Source organism: Schistocerca gregaria, chromosome 11, assembly GCF_023897955.1.
Source record: "Schistocerca gregaria isolate iqSchGreg1 chromosome 11, iqSchGreg1.2, whole genome shotgun sequence".
Lineage (NCBI taxonomy): Eukaryota > Metazoa > Arthropoda > Insecta > Orthoptera > Acrididae > Schistocerca > Schistocerca gregaria.
The window spans coordinates 147933203-147950363 of NC_064930.1; positions in this window are offsets into that span (position 1 = coordinate 147933203).

The following is a 17161-nucleotide window of genomic DNA, read 5'->3' on the forward strand; positions in this document are numbered from 1 at the left end:
CTTTTTTTAAATCCATATTTTATTGTACATGTTTGAAAGTTTTACAGTGTGTAGATATATCCTTTAGGAACGATATGTCTATTTCTCCACATAATTTCCATCTCTCTCAACTGCCTTACGCCATCTTGGAACCACCGCCTGTATACCCGCACAGTAAAATTCTGGACCCACCTGTTGGAGCCACTGTTTGGCAGCGTGCACGAGGGAGTGATCATCTTCAAACCTTGTTCCACAAAGAGATTCTTTCAGTTTTCCAAAGAGACGAAAGTCACAGGGAGCCAGGTCAGGACTGTAAGGTGGGTGTTTCAGTGTTGTCCACTGTTTCGTGATCGCTTCCACGGTTTTTTGACTTACATTTGGCTGTGCATTCTCGTGCGACACCAAAACATCCTGCTTTTGCCGACGTGGTCGAACATGACTCAGGCGAGCTCGAAGGTTCTTCAGTGTCTTCGCATATGCATCAGAATTTATGATGGTTGCACTTGTCACGATGTCCACAAGCAAGAGTCCTTCAGAATCGAAAAACATCACAGCCATAAGTTTTCCAGCAGAAGGTGTGGTTTTGAGTTTTTTTTCTTGGGTGAATTTGCACGATGCAACTCCATATATTGCCTCTTCGTCTCTGGTGAGAAATGATGGAGCCATGTTTCATCACCTGTCACAATTCTTCCAAGAAATTCATCTGCTCCATTCTTGAAATGTTCCAAAAGTTCACTGCATACCGTTTTCTTTGTTTCTCAGTGAGCCACTGGGAACCCACCAGGCACAAACCTTTCCTAACGTCAACACTTTCAGTATTTTGCAAACACTTCCATCCCGTATCCCAACGTAGCGAGACAGTTCGTTCACTGTGATGCGTCTGTCAGCAGTCACCAGTTCGTTAACTCTCTGCACATTGTCTGGAGTGTGTGCAGTGCGAGGCCTGCCGCTGCGAGGACAATCCTCAATATTGCCCACCGACTAACTGTACTGCGATCGACAGCAGCATCTCCGTACACCTTGTTCAACCTCTTTTGGATGTTTCCCACTGTCTCGTTTTCACAGCACAGGAATTCTATGACAGCACGTTGCTTCTGCCGTCCGACAAGTGTAGCAGCCATCTTGAAGACATGCTGTGACGGCGCCACTCACGAGGAGAGGTTGAACTAAGTTTGGAAACGAGCCGGAAGGATGTATCTACACACTGTAAAACTTTCACGCGTCCAGATTGAAAACTGTATTTTTACGAAAATAGTGTGCATTTCTTTTGAAGTTTCCAGGCGGGAAGGAGCGCCTGGTCCCCGGCACAAATCCTCCCGGCGGATTTGTGTCGAGGTCCGGTGAACCGGCCAGTCTGTGGACAGTTTTTAGGCGGTTTTCCATCTGCCTCGGTGAATGCGAGCTGGTTCCCCTTATTCTGCCTCACTTACACTATGTCGGCGATTGCTGCGCAAACAAGTTGTCCACGTACGCGTACACTATCATTACTTTACCACGCTAACATAGCGGTTAGACTCGTCTGGTGTGAGACGTTCCCTGGGGGGTCCACCGGAGGCCGAACCGCACAATTACCCTGTGTTCGGTGTGGGGCGGCGGAGGGGTGAAGTGGACTGGGGTAGTCGTCGTGGGGTTGTGGACCACTGCGGCTGCGGCTGGAATGGAGCCTCTCCGTCGTTTCTAGGCCACCGGTTAACATGCAGTACAATAGAATACAATCTTTTGGAGTGACCCTCGTATTACGTTCAAGCTACCCCCGTAATTTTGTTATTTTAAGGCAATCACTCTGGGAACTTATCTTCTTTGCCGATTTGTTCGATAACATTTGCGGTGCACAGACAGCTGACGAACGTCAGTCCGGCATTTGGCACGACAGCGCTGCAGACAGCGGAATTTGTAGGCTGGAACGATGCTGGGGGTAGAAAGAATTAAATCTCGTGTGACTAGCGCCTCCCGTCGGGTGGACCGTTCGCCGGGTACAAGTCTTTGGATTTGACGCCACGTCGGCAACTTGCGCGTAGATGGGGATGAAATGACGACGATTGGGGCTTTTTTCCCATTAGCTGCTTATTTTGTGTGACCCACCGTCTAATTTCCTATGGTGGGTCGTGTGTTGGCACATAGCCAGTGTGACTGGGTCCGGGGTCCGTTGTGACACCATCCTGGCTCCCGTCCCCACTCACACTGTTGCCCACGTGGAGGCGGGCTCTATTTGTTTACGTCCATTTGGTATCTTTTTTTGTGCACCATTAGAAAAACTAATAGCTAATACAGAATCAAGTGAAATATTAATAAACAAAACGAAATTAAATATTTAGAAAGGAGGAAGGAAGAGAATTGAAAAGAGAAGAGATAGATATGTGTAATGTTGCCCGTCACCTGGTTGTGGGCGGCAGCCCGGCTCTTGCAACGACCCTCAAGACGCTGGCCATCCCTCACCACGCCTTCAAAGTCTACCATCCTAAAAACTAACTTAACTAGAAGAGATGAGGGTACGTTAGAGCTAGAAACTAAGACTGAGACCTCCATGTTCGGCCTGCTAAACTATTTACGATGTACAATAGAGAGGTAACTGATTTTCTGCTTGGCTCAAAGTTGACAATGAAAGGGTACCTGTGGCAAAAGTAATAAGGTAATGACGCTAACAGTTTTTGTGTCGAGCCTACAGGGGTCCTAGTAGAGTACATCAGGCGCGAGCACCTCCCGGCCCCGCCGACAACACGACCTGAACGGTGGTTTTCCCCGATCTACCATAGGTATTGTCGAGTTGAGCTCAAAAGAGAGGAACCACAATTAAGATCCTTCCACCCAGACTGTGCGCTGCCACTTAACGGAAGGCGTAGGTCCCTTGAAGAGCTACCCAGCTTTAAGCTCTTATTAGACATGGAGATGCTGTTAACTACACTCCTGGAAATGGAAAAAAGAACACATTGACACCAGTGTGTCAGACCCACCATACTTGCTCCGGACACTGCGAGAGGGCTGTACAAGCAATGATCACACGCACGGCACAGCGGACACACCAGGAACCGCGGTGTTGGCCGTCGAATGGCGCTAGCTGCGCAGCATTTGTGCACCGCCGCCGTCAGTGTCAGCCAGTTTGCCGTGGCATACGGAGCTCCATCGCAGTCTTTAACACTGGTAGCATGCCGCGACAGCGTGGACGTGAACCGTATGTGCAGTTGACGGACTTTGAGCGAGGGCGTATAGTGGGCATGCGGGAGGCCGGGTGGACGTGCCGCCGAATTGCTCAACACGTGGGGCGTGAGGTCTCCACAGTACATCGATGTTGTCGCCAGTGGTCGGCGGAAGGTGCACGTGCCCGTCGACCTGGGACCGGTCCGCAACGACGCACGGATGCACGCCAAGACCGTAGGATCCTACGCAGTGCCGTAGGAGACCGCACCGCCACTTCCCAGCAAATTAGGGACACTGTTGCCCCTGGGGTATCGGCGAGGACCATTCGCAACCGTCTCCATGAAGCTGGGCTACGGTCCCGCACACCGTTAGGCCGTCTTCCGCTCACGCCCCAACATCGTGCAGCCCGCCTCCAGTGGTGTCGCGACAGCCGTGAATGGAGGGACGAATGGAGACGTGTCGTCTTCAGCGATGAGAGTCGCTTCTGCCTCGGTGCCAATGATGGTCGTATGTGTGTTTGGCGCCGTGCAGGTGAGCGCCACAATCAGGACTGCATACGACCGAGGCACACAGGGCCAACACCCGGCATCACGGTGTGGGGAGCGATCTCGTACACTGGCCGTACACCTCTGGTGATCGTCGAGGGGACACTGAATAGTGCACGGTACATCCAAACCGTCATCGAACCCATCGTTCTTCCATTCCTAGACCGGCAAGGGAACTTGGTGTTCCAACAGGACAATGCACGTCCGCATGTATCCCGTGCTCTAGAAGGTGTAAGTCAACTACCCTGGCCAGCAAGATCTCCGGATCTGTCCCCCATTGAGCATGTTTGGGACTGGATGAAGCGTCGTCTCACGCGGTCTGCACGTCCAGCACGAACGCTGGTCCAACTGAGGCGCCAGGCGGAAATGGCATGGCAAGCCGTTCCACAGGACTACATCCTGCATCTCTACAATCGTCTCCATGGGAGAATAACAGACTGCATTGCTGCGAAAGGTGGATATACACTGTACTAGTGGCGACATTGTGCATGCTCTGTTGCCTGTGTCTATGTGCCTGTGGTTCTGTCAGTGTGATCATGTGATGTATCTGACCCCAGGAATGTGTCAATGAAGTTTCCCGTTCCTGGGACAATGAATTCACGGTGTTCCTATTTCAATTTCCACGAGTGTATTTACTTATAAGGTCCAATCTGTTTTTAGGATTGTGTGTGACTTGTGCACCCCTTGTCAGTTGTTCCAGACTGTTCTTTGAAGTTGACTTGGTTGACACTACGGATCGTCCACGCTGGGCGCTTCAACGTCTGTGTTGGTGCCCTGGCCAGTATCTGCTTCTTCTTCATCACTCGTGGTGCTAATCATGTCTGTGTCCCCCTGGGCATCGTGACGTCTGTTTGGACCGACTTGCCTTCGGTAGGGTCTGTTGCGCAAATATTCTGTTTGTTGGATCTTCGAGATTTCGTCAGTTAGTTTGTCGAGTTCAGTCCACCTTTACGGGTAGCGTATTATGGCATGTAGTTCGTTGTGTGTGGTCAGGCGATAGGCGATTTATGTGTACCGTGTGTCTTGTGTTCGTGAGTTGTGCGCAGAAGAAGACAGTGTGTTCAGGGGAACCTTCTTCCCCGCATATGCATCTATTAGTCTGCTGCAGACTCACGCGGTACACGTGCGTGGGATACCGGCCATGTCCTGTGATGAAATGTAGCATACCGCTGCTGGGATCGATATGTTTTAGTTTTAGTCTTTCCCGGATGTCAGCACAACAGAACACCCAGTCCCTGGGCGGAGAAAGTCTCCGACCCAGCCGGGAATCGAACCCGGGCTCTTAGGATTGAGACTGACCACTCAGTTACCGGGGCGGACAACCGAGAGGGATAGAACGGAGTGATGGAGGTCGGCTGTTGGGTGATCGTACCCGACCAACCGCCCGATACGAAAAGTTGGTCGGTCGGTTGGCCGACAGCGCCACACACGTCCGGATTGTCGGACGGTCCGTCGGTGCGTGTGTACAGGGCCCTCAGATGCGCGCTGTTGTGTCTCTGGCTGCCAGCCGGCGCCATTAGACCGCTCGCTGGGCCACTGTGGGGCGGCTGCAGGCCCCCGTGCAGTGCAGGTGCCGGTGCTGTGACGTCAGCGCCGGCCGACCTTGACCGCGGCGCAGCTGTGCGAGGCGAGGGCCGTGACGTCACGAACCCCCGGGGAGGCGACCCCGCCTGCGTTTGACCGCCGGGGTCCGGCTCCCCGCTATATACGTGGCGGCCATCTGTCTCTCTGTCTGCATCCTGCCTGCTCCACGGTCGCGCGCCTCCTATTGTAAAACACCGACGAGAGTCCTGGGATACCTGCTGATACCGTGTCGCAGCTCATATCGCCCGGCACCCTCCACCAGCTAGACGTCGCGTGGACACAACAGGTGTGCGGACATTTGCCACGCCGGACGTTCGCCACGACTTTAGCTGCTCCGAAGGGTCGGGTCCCTTGTTCCCCCCCCCCCCCCGCCCCCCTCCTTCTCGTCCTCCTCATCGCTTACTGAGCCTTTATGTTGGTTGACTTAACATACAACCAGAATCTGTTTCTGCAATTTTGTCATATGAAGACATGATGGAGACTGTGGCTGTTGTTTGAAGACAAATGTTGACGGTGTCGGGACAGCAACCAGGGACAAATTTACTTTCAGTCCCTTTATTCAAAGGGCACCGTTACTGGTTTCCAATCGTTCTGATTCATCCTCAGACGAATGAGATTTTCACTCTGCAGCGGAGTGTGCACTGATATGAAACTTCCTGGCAGATTAAAACTGTGTGCCCGATCAGGACTCGAACACGGGACCTTTGCCTTTCGCGGGCAAGTGCTCTACCAACTAAGCTACCCGAGCACGACTCACGCCCGGTACTCACAGCTTTACTTCTCCCAGTACCTCGTCTCCTACTTTCCAAACTTCACAGAAGCTCTCCTGCGAATCTTGCAGAACTAGCACTCCTGAAGGAAAGGATATTGCGGAGACATGGCTTAGCCACAGCCTAAGGGATGTTTCCTGAATGACATTTTCACTTTGCAGCGGTTCGCAGGAGAGCTTCTGTAAAGTTTGGAAGGTAGGAGACGAGATACTGGCAGAAGTAAAGCTGTGAGTACCTGGCGTGGGTCGTGCTTCGGTAGCTCAGATGGTAGAGCACTTGCCCGCGAAAGGCAAAGGTACCGAGTTCGAGTCTCGGTCGGGCACACAGTTTTAATGTGCCAGGAAGTTTCATCCTCAGACGGTTTACACGCATTCCTTATAACATGTTGTGCGTTTCTTTTACAGATTAATTTCCCTAAAATACAAATAATACATAATTGTAAACACATCGGTGTTGCAGATTTTCGTTGGATGTGACTTACGTGAAACGTCGGTTTGGAGTGTTTGCTTCCATAACATGCGTCCAACAGATGTAAATGCATTCCCACTGCATTGCACACGTAAATTGTTCTCACTAAACACTTTAGATTTTTCACTGAGTTGATTTCTATCACGCACCACATGTTTTCATACATACAAAGAGCTTACAAACATATGAATATCACAGATGCTACGATATATCGTAACATTTGACGATGATGACCTTTGCTTGGAAAGGATCATATATTCATTTACGCAACTGTAATGCCTTTTACTCTAGTACAGAGATATTGAATTTCTGAGTTGATATTTTTAAATTAATCATAAAGTTCTTTTTTTATAGAACTGTATAGGTAAAATAGTATATTATTTAATTACATTTAGCCTTTCGCTCCCTGCATTTTACCCCTGCCACCTATAGAATTTGAAAGAGTATTCGTCAACATTGTCAAAAGCTTTCTCTAAGTCTACAAATCCTAGAAATGTAGGTTTGCCCTTCCTTAATCTAGCTTCTAAGGTAAGTCGTAGGGACAGTATTGCCTCACGTGTTCCAACATTTCTATGGAATCCAAACTGTTCTTCCCGGAGGTCGGCTTCTACTAGTTTTTCCATTCGTCTGTAAAGAATTCGCGTTAGTATTTTGCAGCCGTGGCTTATTAAACTGATAGTTCGGTAATTTTCACAGCTGTCAACACCTGCTTTCTTTGGGATTGGAATTATTATATTCTTCTTGAAGTCTGAGGGTATTTCGCCTGTCTCATACATCTTGCTCACCAGCTGGTAGAGTTTTGTCATTACTGGCTCTCCCAAGGCCGTCAGTAGTTCTAATGGAATGTTGTCTACTCCGGGGGCCTTGTTTCGACTCAGGTCTTTCAGTGCTCTGTCAAACTCTTCACGCAGTATCGTATCTCCCATTTCGTCTTCATCTACATCCTCTTCTATTTCCATAATATTGTCCTCAAGTACATCGCCCTTGTATAAACCTTTTATATACTCCTTCCACCTTTCTGCTTTCCCTTCTTTGCTTAGAACTTGGCTGCCATCTGAGCTCTTGATATTCATAGACGTGGTTCTCTTCTCTCCAAAGGTCTCTTTAATTTTCCTGTAGGCAGTATCTATCTTACCCCTAGTGAGATAAGCTTCTACATCCTTACATTTGTCCTCTAGCCATCCCTGCTTATCCATTTTGCACCCCCTGTCGATCACATTTTTGAGACGTCTGTATTCCTTTTTTTCCTGCTTCAGTTAATGCATTTTTATATTTTCTCCTTTCATCAATTAAATTTCCATATTTATTCTGTTACCCAAGGATTTCTACTATAATAGCCCTCGTCTTTGTACCTACTTGATCCTCTGCTGCTTTCACTACTCCATCCCTCAAAGCTACCCATTCTTCTTCTACTGTATTTCCTTCCCCATTCCTGTCAATTGCTCCCTTATGCTCTCCCTGAAACTCTGTATAACCTCTGGTTCTTTTAGTTTATCCAGGTCCCATCTCCTTGAATTCCAACCTTTTTGCAGTTTCTTTAGTTTTAATCTACAGGTCATAACCAATAGATTGTGCTCAGAGTCCACATCTGCCGCTGAAAATGTCTTACAATTTAAAACCTGGTTCCTAAATCTCTGCCTTACCAATATATAATCTATCTGATACCTTTTAGTATCTCCAGGGTTCTTCCATGTATACAACCTTCTTTCATTATTCTTAAAACAAGTGATAGCTCTGATTAAGTTGTGCTCTGTGCAAAATTCTACCAGGCGGCTTCCTCTTTCATTTCTTAGCCCCAAACCATATCCACCTACTACGTTTCCTTCTCTCCCTTTTCTACACTCGAATTCCAGTCACCTATGACTATTAAATTTTCGTCTCCCTTCACTATCTGAATAATTTCTTTTATTTGATCATACATTTCTTCAATTTCTTCGTCATCTGCAGAGCTAGTTGGCATATAAACTTGTACTACTGTAGTAGATGTGGGCTTCGTATCTATCTTGGCCACAATAATACGTTCACTATGCTGTTTGTAGTAGCTTAGTCACATTCCTATTTTCCTATTCATTATTAAACCTACTCCTGCATTACCCCAATTTGATTTTGTGTTTATAACCCTGTAGTCACCTGACCAGAGGTCTTGTTCCTCCTGCCACCGAACTTCACTAATTCCCACTATATCTAACTTTAAAATATCCATTTCCCTTTCTAAATTTTCTAACCTACCTGCCCGGTTAAGGGATCTGACATTCCATGCTCCGATCCGTAGAACGCCAGTTTTCTTTCTCCTGACAACGACATCCTCCTGAGTAGTCCCCGCCCGGAGATCCGAATGGGGGACTATTTTACCTCCGGAATATTTTACCCAAGAGGACGCCATCATTTAATCATACAGTAAAGCTGCATGCCCTCGGGAAAAATTGCGGCCGTAATTTCCCCTTGCTTTCAGCCGTTCGCAGTACCAACACAGCAAGGCCGTTTTGGTTAGTGTTACAAGGCCAGATCAGTCAATCATCCAGACTGTTGCCCCTGCAACTACTGAAAAGGCTGCTGCCCCTCTTCAGGAACCACACGTTTGTCTGGCCTCTCAACAGATACCCCTCCGTTGTGGTTGCACCTACGGTACGGCCATCTGTATCGCTGAGGCATGCAAGCCTCCCCACCAACGGCAAGGTCCATGGTTCATGGGGGGAGGAGCTCCTTTTATAAACAGATATATTTCGCGTTTAGTTTTGCTGAATTTCTTTGTCACGTAATTGAGCCTCTCTCGACTGAGTGTTCACTAATCCCTGTATCCGTCGTGATGCTCTGGATTATTTGTGGCTGAGAGGTCAGGTGTGTTTTCGTAAACATTTACAATTTCAATGGCCTCGTGAAGTAATTTTTCGAAATAACTTTAAAAACAACATTTAGAACAATTATGGAAGTTGTTTTCTATCTACAGTAGGGACTGAAAATGTATTTTTGTCAGCATACGGAAGGTAGATTGAAGTCACTGCCAATTATAATTGTATGAGTAGCGTACCTATTTGTGATGAGACTCGAGTTTTCTTTGAACTGTTCAGCAACTGTTCCATCTGAGACCGGGGGTCGGTATGAGGAGCCAGTTATTAATTTATTCGGGTTGTCGAATATAAACCTCTGCAAATACTAAGTCACAGGAAGTACCTGCTTCATTGTCTCTTGTGAGCTGGAACACACACTACATTATTTTTCCTTAAGTTGTGCTTCTGGTTTCTGTTGTAGTGCAGATAATTACAATTACGGCTTTTCCCTCCAAAACCTAGGATGCTTTCTGTGTGACCCTGTAAATACCAGAGCTAAACACTGTAGAACAACAACGTACGTTACAAGCGTAGCATTTTGTATTACTTCATTTCCTTATTCCTAACATTTTAAAATTGTACGTCGACTTTAGATGACGTGTCAATCATAGATGTTCTAATTTCTGTTTATGAACGTACTTTCTGTGGTGTCACCGCCAGACACCACACTTGCTAGGTGGTAGCCTTTAAATCGGCCGCGGTCCGGCAGTATACGTCGGACCCGCGTGTCGCCACTGTCAGTGATTGCAGACCGAGCGCCGCCACACGGCAGGTCTAGTCTAGAGAGACTCCATAGCACTCTCCCCAGCATAGCCTTCAGCTACGTTATTTGCTACGACCTAGCAAGGCGCCATTATCAGTTAGTATTGATATTGTGAACTATGTACCGTCAAGAGCGACGTTCATCATTAATGGATTAAAGTTAAGTATTCCACCAGCCACATTGGTTTTTCTAAATTCTAATTTCCTTGTCCTGTTCCAGACCTCACGCCAGCCTGCGTGAGCTAAATAGCGTGCCTTTGGGCTTCCTCTAGTAACACGGTGTTGGCTCTCCTGCCGACCATAAAACTTTCAGTCATGTTTTGAACATTCTCCCGCTACACTTAATTAACTAATGTTTCGCCGCAAGGGATATAAGATTTTAGAGTGTAAATTAATATCGAGTATGTCGTTCTTTTCAAACATTCACATACCCATTTATTATTTTCTTATTGTCTTTTGAGCATGCAGTTTTAGGAATTAAATTAGGGACAAATGCAGCGATCAAAAAGAAATGATTAGCGTACATTCGCATTCTCTTTGCATCGTTCCTTTCTTGTTCCTTCCCTACCGATGGACTGTTTCTACCGCGATCAGTAAGCGTGAAAGGAAGCTACCCTGCAGACAGAGGGATCTATATTTATACTTGACAGAACTAATTACATACTGACATAATCGTCGGTATTGGTTTCGTCTCCCAAAAGTTATATCTATTTCGATTTCGCAAAAGAAGATCTGTATTTCGCCAAGATGTAAAGTGTTGCCGGCGCAGGATTTTCTGCACGATCTGATCTCTCCATCATGTCCTATATACAGGGTGGTCATTGATAGTGACTGGGTCAAATATCTCAGGAAATAAGTGTCAAACAAAAAAACTACAAAGAACGAAACTCGCCTAGCTAGAACGGGGAAACCAGATGGCGCTGCGGTTGGCCCGCTAAATGGCGCTGCCATAGGTCAAAGGAATATCAACTGCGTTTTTTTTTAATGCGAACTACCATTTTTATTACACATTCGTGTAGTACGTAAAGAAATATGAATGTTGTAGTTGGAGCAGTTGAAAGGTCTCTGTTGGATTCCTTTCATGTTAATTTCTTAAATCTGTTGTCATTTACGGCATAAATTCCTCTTCTAAATTTACTGTGGTGTTTCTGACTATCTGGGAGGAGACTGAGCAGTGGAACGTGTTACTTTTACACATAAACAAGAACGATCTGTCACACTACTACACTTTAAAACACAGTTTGTATGTAATTCATGTCACACAGTCTCATACGGAACCTACACCCGCTTTCTTTTATATACTGTATATGATAGGATACTGTCACCGCCCTTCCCTTCTGTGTGAAAGAATGAATGAGCAAATATATTTCTAGTTGCATGCTTGATGGTCGCAGACAAGCCTACCTGCTAGAGAACAGTAGGACCAACGTCGGAACAGGTAGCTACGCTTTCTAAAAGCAAAGAGGTTTCTATCCTTAGTATTGTCCTGTCCGTCCATTGTCATGTTGGTACAGGAAGCTGCCCCTCTGGTCACTTCCGTTTTGTATCGGGAAGCACGCTCGGTAGGAGCGCAGGTCAGTCTGTCCGCGGCGAGCGTCTGAAGTGGTAAGATCTCCGGCTAAGCGCGTGTCTGATAAGTCCGTAAGACAATGGATTTCTTAATTTCAGCCTAACTGAAAATTTTTTCACCTTTTTTTAGGTTTTAGCTCTAAAATATCTAATGTTATTTAAATTGCAACGCAGTGTACTTCGAGTGCCAACTTCAGAATATCTTCCAGTAGTTGCTTTGTCACTACTTTGTGAGTAAAGTGGAACCACGTGTTGATCAGAAACTGTAACTAAGATCAACAATCTTAAATGCGAATGTGCGTGATATTATAACTTCTCGTCTTGACAATATTTTTCAATATAGCAACTTTTCTTTATGTTCAACCAACGTGGGGTGTACATTGGGAGACCAGTACCACGTGCTTATACAATTGTTTGACCCATCAGGTTAATAGTAAGACGATAGTAACCAGTTCGAGGTTTTTCTTTTGTAAATTGCTTTTCGATCTAATTTATTTTAATTATCAAAATTATTGTGGAGTTACACTCTTTGTGTAAACCAAATTACCCACGTGAAGCATGTGGTGTAATCATCAAAGTAGCCCTCAGCTATTCTTTTCGGGAAGATTTCACAGAGAGTTGGTATAAATTTAGTATACCAGTGTGTGTTAATTACATGACGGACAGGATTGCACTACGAACGTAACTTCTTTGGGTGAAAATTGAATCGGTTGGTTGTGGTTAATTTCCTGTTACATATGTTTCAATGTTCTTCGTGTGTTATTTGATGAATGTAGTGTTGCATCCAGTCTCCCAATCTTGGCTCCATATTTGATGTGTTCTGTAAGAGTACAAACTCACATTTTCACAATCCTAAATAAGGCACCATCTTAGTTATGACTCACGTTTAACATGCTGAAATTTCAATGATCAATGTTAAAATAAATTTCCAAATATAAACTGATTTATTTCTTTTTATTTAAATTCTCTTTTTTATACATGTATCACCGGTTTTCGTATGACTATTAAAAGATTATAATTAATGTTAGTCTGGTTGGAAATTTGTTGAGCTAGACTGGATACCTGGTGAAACAGTTGCTCAGTAATGCAAGGTTAACTTCCTCAGATAGCTCACAGCTTTTAACCCGCTTTTATTGTCTATCAGCACCGCTTTCACAACAAATTAATGCAACCATATTACACAGTTTTTTCGCTTTGTGATAGATGGCGCTGTAATAGTTACAAACATATGCCTCACAATTTCAGACGAACAGTTGGTAACAGGTAGGTTTTTTAAATTAAAATACACAACGTAGGTACGTTTGAACATTTTATTTCGGTTGTTCTAATGCGATACAGGTACCTTTGTGAACTTATCATGTAAGTAGGCTGTTTAGGTTTTTTTTTTTATTGGTAACGCCACATAGCGCTTTGTATGAAAATCATTGGCTGTGCTGTGTGCAGTCTGTGGCTAGTTTGCATTGTTGTCTGCCACTGTAGTGTTGTTCAGCTGGATGTTAGCACAAAGCGTTGCGCAGTTGGAGGTGAGCCGCCAGCAGTGGTGGATGTGGGGAGAGAGATGGCGGAGTTTTGAAATTTGTAAGACGGGATGCCATGAACTGCTATATATATTATGACTTTTGATGATATTAAGGTAAATACATTGTTTGTTCTGTATTAAAATCTTTCATTTGCTAACTATGCCTATCAGTAGTTGGTGCCTTCCATAGTTTTGAATCTTTTATTTAGCTGGCAGTATTGGCGCTCGGTGTATTGCAGTAGTTTGGGTAACGAAGATTTTTGTGAGGTAAGTGATTCATGAAAGGTATACGTTATTGTCAGTCAGGGCCATTCTTTTGTAGGGATTATTGAAAGTCAGATTGCGTTGCGCCAAAAATATTGTGTGTCAGTTTAAGCACAGTCATGTATAATTGTTCTTATGGTACGTTTCATATGTCGATCCTTAGCCGAGGATACCGCACTGGAATCTTCTGATTTTTTCTTGTAGTTTGTGCAGTTGGTGTAGCTTTTGTTTATTGCTAGTGCGTAATTATAGAGAGAATTTCCTTTGTAGTTGTAGTTTTTCATTGCTGTACAGTAAAACAGTTGTGGCATGCATGTAGATTTGCACCAAGTATTTCGCAGCTACACTTGCAATAAATTAGATATTATTTTCAGTGCTACGTTAATGTGTTCTCATATTTTTGCTCTTCAAATTGTGCTTTTCTGTGTTATCGTGTGAAATATTGTGACAATAATGGCGTGTGAAAAACGTAATACTAGGCTCCAAAGTGAACTGAGAAATGAGAGTGGAAACGAAAGCAGTGTGTTAGCGCCACCATATAATGAATTAACTAATGCTCAAAGCAGTAATTTGGTAATTGTACATAGGGAAATGGAGCGGGCTGCAAACAATGGTGTAGACAGTGAAACAATTAGAGAACAGGGAAGCATTATCGATCGATCGGTCGGCAACAGCTCGCCTCAGGATTCCGAAATGACAGAACACAATCTTGCAAATACTGTAGATTCAGGTTTTGCGCCCTCACCGTTTTCTCACACAAGTCAAGACACATTTTCTGCTTTTCAAAATGTGAATGTTGCTGGTGAAAATGCACTGCCAAAAAGCATAGAGAAACAGATTCCAGACACTAATACATTATTATTGCAATTAATGCAACAAATGGAACTAAATCAGAGACAAACACAGCATAACCTTCAAAAGTTAGACACCACACTTGAACAAACACGTGAAGATTTAACTACTGAGTTATATAACATTGAATCGAAATGTCAAAAAGTCTGTAATGACGTAAAAACACAAATTTATGAGCATTTTCAACCTATTTTTTCGCGGCATGAAAATGCATTACAGAATCACGAAGCAGCCATAAAAGAACTGCAAACTATTGTTCATGAAAATCATTAGACCTTGCAAGCTAAAATTGACTCAGTTGCATCTACCGATTCGGTAAGCAACTTGCAAAAACTCGAGAAAATTTAAAGGACACAGTAAATACTCTGAAAATTGGTTCAGAAAGACACATGGAGGAAATTAGTTCATTATCAGATAAAGTAGTTGACCTTTCGGATCAGCTACATAATTTATCTACGAAGGTAGATGATAATCTGAATGACACAAAACCGGTAGTCTATAATGACAAATTAGGAAATTCAAACAAAATCAGAATCAAATTAATACGCAACACCAAAGAGAAATCCGGGAAGTACAACATCAGCTGACACAGGTAATACAACAATTACGTATTTCAGAGGGCACTCGCGCTCCAATACGGGAAGAGGGACATAAAAATACGGAACAGCTACAAAATAATAACACAGGGCCCTTCGGAAATTATGAAAGCAATTTGCAAGGTACACCGAATTTTGAGACGAAACCGCCGAAACGACGTAACAATGACCGATATGCGACCCGCCGACACGATGATTTTGACTATAAGCTGTTCATTACTACACGTAAATTCAAAACATTTAAGAATTCTGGCAACGACATTCATCCACAAGCGTGGCTTCATCAATTCTCTCATTGTTTTTCTCCCGACTGGTCATTAGAACACTGATTAGAATTTATGTGTGGCTACTTAGAGAATGAAACAGCTGTAAGAATGCGATCGATCATTCACGATTGCCACAGTGAAGGAGAATTTTACCATGCCTTCCTCTCAGCATATTGGTCTCAAGCTACACAAGACCGAGTAAAACATAGCATCATAATGATGAAATGTTTCGAACAATCTGAATTTTCCAGTCTTGTAAATATTTTGAACACATGTTGCACAAGAATAAATACCTGTCAAACCCATACAGCCCCTTAGAACTCATCCGCATTTGCTTAATCAAATTACCTGAACATTTACGACATATCATTTTGGCAGGACGTTGCAAAGACGACATTGAAGCTTTTCATGGGCTGTTACAAGAATTAGAAATTGACGCTGACAATCGTGGAACTCGAAAACAGGAGCACAACAATTACAGGTCACATCTGTCACAATTCCGCTATGACAGAAATAATACACGACAAGGCTATTCTCACAACACAAATCGTGACCAAAACAGACACCACCCGTATGACAACCGCTGGCAGAGTAGTAATTATTACAGGGAAAGATCACCTCTCCGCGGTAGTGACTATCACAGAGACAATCAGGGAAACAGACAATTTGGGAACCAAAATAATTATTATCAAGGGAGACAGAATAACTTTAGATGCAACGGTCCACCACGCAGTTACGATTCAGGGAGAAATTCTCCACCACGTGACCGACAAGAAAGAAACTATGGAATCTACCGACATGACGACAGACGATATGATCGTAACGACAGACCTGAACTGCAGCAGAACTGGCGGGATTCAAACAGAGCAGGTCCCTCTCGACCAGGTGAATTTGTAGAAGTTAGGTCTCCAAATCCCAATGACTCGCACCGCAGGCAGCCACGTGCGCCGGCTGGCTCACAGAAAAATAACATAAGCTAATCTTCAGAAAAACTCCAGTACTCTTTACCGATGTACCATACATCACACGATGATTCCGTTGAAGCTGGAGCTCTGCATAGTAGTAAGAGTAAAGGCTTACACCACATTTCACATATAAAACCGTTTATTGAGAGATAATCTGTTTTTTTAACTTAGTCTTTGCCAGATAACTTTTCACTTTACATTACTAGTATGCTTTGTCAGACTTAAAATCTGTTAACATGCAACAATGTTTCAAGTTAACTATCCAGTCAAGAACTAAGAGAACTTATTTAAACAGAAATTACGAATGCATTGTTATTCTGAACAGACGACACAGTGTTATTGTGTGTGTACATTCTTGCTTGTTAGCTGCACAATTACGTAACGACTATAAGGCTCACATACTTATAACATTTACCAGCACTGCTAATGAGATCTTAATGCAACATTTTGGTTTACTTGAGAATACATTCTGGATTTAAAGTACTTTCTGTGAGATACCAGACGATACAGTGGTTAGTTTATGTGACAGCTACACGATTTTATCACGATGCTACTAATGAGTGACAATTTACAATGTTGCTTCTGTGGTGTATCTGTTTTATATCTGCACAGTTTTTCTGAATTATTCCGGAAAGTAAAACATGTTTTAGTAGTAACCTTTGTGGTATAGCTACAATGAGACAGCCTTTTCTGTAGCACAACAATACGTTACAGTACAGTATTTACTTCATCACGGCAATAAGTGTAATAACTAAGACATCTATACGCAAAGCGTTTCACTTTTGTTTATCATGAGGTAAGTACATTGACGTCTGCAGAACTTGGCTTTCGGAGGACGATAACGACGACACTTCCACAGAGATTATCTATCAACAAGACGCACAGTTTAGCGCTACAGTACACGTATTTGAGTGATTAATTTTGTACTTAAAACATTTATTTTTAAAGATATTTGAAGTACAATGATACAAAGGTTTTCCGTGATACATTTCATTCCTTTGCTGTAATCTGTAACACCTGAGGGTATAATTACATTAATCCTCAGGGTGATACACGCTT